This window comes from Crocuta crocuta, unplaced genomic scaffold (genome assembly GCF_008692635.1).
Source record: "Crocuta crocuta isolate KB4526 unplaced genomic scaffold, BGI_CrCroc_1.0 scaffold299, whole genome shotgun sequence".
Classification (NCBI taxonomy): Eukaryota; Metazoa; Chordata; class Mammalia; order Carnivora; family Hyaenidae; genus Crocuta; species Crocuta crocuta.
In genome coordinates, this window is record NW_027532747.1 from 13872508 (window position 1) to 13875431 (window position 2924).

The window sequence follows — 2924 nt, forward strand, 5'->3', positions numbered from 1 at the left end:
AATTTTTATAAAATGTTTAAATTAAAAAAATATTGCTGGAAAGGTAAGAGCCAATACTCTAACAATATTTGAATAGATAAGTGAACAAATAAGTAAATGAGTTCGTGTATGAATGAATGATTGGATGAAATAATGGATGGAAGAATAAATGCAGAAGCAAGAAAATTTCAGGCAAAGCAAATCAAGGGCATGTCTGCCACTTATAAAATGCCTAATTAGAGTAGTGTGCTACGTGAGGGCAAGTCTTTTGTTAACACCAAGTGGGGCTCTGGCCCAATGAGTGGAGTTTGATAGTAATTCTTGCTACAAATAAATGATAGCCCAATTATAATGATAGTTTTGACTACTATTTAGTATTTATGTCAGTTGGCTTTTTGAAAAATTGTATTAAGTTATAAAGTGAAATTTTATTTTCAGTGATATCATGATCTCCATGTATGTATGTGTGTGGAGACAGAGATAAAAATCTGTGAAAACTTCATCCTCGCAATCAGCTAAAGAAAATCACTGTCCTACTGACAGAGTCCTTAGTTCAAGCTACTTTGGGATAGTAACTTACTGACAAGACATTTAGCAGAAAGAGAGCAAGTAGCTACAATCCAACCACATTTATTGAGCACAAACTACGTGTTCATCTTGTAAAATACTTCGTATGCATCATCACTGCATCTTATCTAACCTTGACAACTTTACCAAGAAAGAATTATTGTTCAATGTTCTAAATATCAAGATTGAAATAAAGAGAGGTTGAGTAATGCAGTGGCTTGCCCAAGGTCACCGTTAGTAAGGCACAGCGAGGGTTCAAACTCTAGCAGCCTGACTATAGAGCCAAAACTTACAACTGCCATGTCATGGTGGCCTCATATCTTTCTGAGAGAATTGGATCCATCCCTTTGAAATGTCATATCTTTTTACCTTCTCCTCCTTTCGCTATAACATTGAATATGGGTGCAGTAAGACTAAGAAAATATAGATAACCTCAAGAGGGTGAGCAAGGAAGGTAAATGCTAAAATACATCCATACAGATGCTTCAGATTACTTTAAGCAGTTGTTTCAAGGCTACTGGTAGCTTCCTATTTGAGGCAGCACAAGATGCCGCAAAGCCCAGAGATTAGAAATGTGGATGAATAGTTAACTGTACTTACAAATCGAGAGCTCTCTCCCTTCATTTGTTAAGCCACAGGAATGATTAACTTTGCCTTATAGTGGGAACTGCCCACATCACTGCAGCTTCAGAGTGAGTGCTTTCTGGTTGAGCTTTGCACAGGTTTTAAAAAGCCATTGGGACTGGGTCATCAAAGAACCAGACTGACTGACAAAAAACCAAGGGCAAGAAAACATCACATTAAATGATTTGGTGTCTGCCAATTCTGGAGAATGTTCCTTAAAAAGAAAAAAGATTGGGGTGCCTGGGTAGCTGAGTCTGTTAAGCATTTGAGTCTTGATTTCTTATCATGCTAAGATCAAACCCTGCATTAGGCTGGGCTCTGCAATGGGCGTGGAGCCTACTTAAGAACCTGTCTTGCTCTCTGCCCCCTGCCCCATCTCTCTCTGAGAGAGAGAGAGAGAGAGAGAAGAGAAGAGAAGAAAGAAAAGAAAAGAAAAGAAAAGAAAAGAAAAGAAAAGAAAAGAAAAGAAAAGGTCTTATGAGGAATAGTTTTTCATCTTACAAGCAAAACAAAACATGGGTGCCTGGGGGGCTCAGTTGGTTAAATGTTGGACTCTTGATCTGAGCTCAGGTCATGATCTCATGGTTTGTCCGTTTGAGCCCAGCATCAGGCTCTGTGCTAACAGTGTGGAGCCATCCCTTCCCCTGCTTGTGCCCTCTCTCTCTTTCTCTCTCTCAAAATAGGTAAATAAACTTAAAAAAAAAAAGACCAACTAAGCAGCTAATTAAATTGCAGGAAGAAATTCCCAATCAAGAACAATTCTTGCAGTGTCTGACAGGTGCTAAGGGCTCAATAAATACTTTCATTGGATTATGAAAGAGAAATAATTCAACTCAATCTTGAGACAGGAGAGCATATATGAAAGAATGAAAGAATTTTTGTCCTTCCAGATTTGACTCTTCTCCTGTTCTAAGATATTATCAATTAGAAGGAGCAATTGATTCGTTAGTATGCTTTGGGGAGAAACATAATTATTAAATATAGATGGTTCAGCTTAAAATGATAAAATAGGGAAACACATTCATATTATAATGGAGCAAATAGGGAAAGTCATCTCTGAGTAGTCAATTAAATTCAACTTTGGCTAAGACATCATGGTTGGACCAGTGAAGAATAAAAAGAGAAATGAGATGCGTTCCAGTCCCTTAATATTATAAATCCTTAAATAATTGAAAATATCATGCAACTAGGGTAACTGTTTCATCTGATTCTTTTAAAAAATCAACTTGTAAAGCAAGTTAAGAGTTTGTGTCCATCTGAAGTCCAATTAAAATGACAGATCTGTAGTTTCAGTTGCAAAGGGGGTACAACAGGGACATATAGGCATACCGTTTTTCCACAATTGTAAAATCCATCTCCCATTTAGGTACACAGCTTATTAAACTTTTGGATGATTAAGCCAAAAAAGAATTAGAAACAGCAGTTTTCTTTTGTTTCTGTAGCAAATCCTTAATAACATTTTTATAGCTTGTCTAAAGCAATACTTAAATCCTACTTTATCTCAACATTTTAGTTTGCCTGTCTGTCCATATATATATGCTTGAGTAAATATCCATCTTCATCACTGCTAAAGATAAATGACTTGTATCCCCATCTTATTCTGCCTAAAAAAAACCTGGATATTGCCACAAATAAAAGGGAAAAAGAGTTAAGTATGATAGTGGTGTTTTAGATACTATTCAGCGTATGTCTAAACCATTAACAAGCAAATGGAATATAAACTAATCAATAACAGAACCTATAAAAGCATGAAA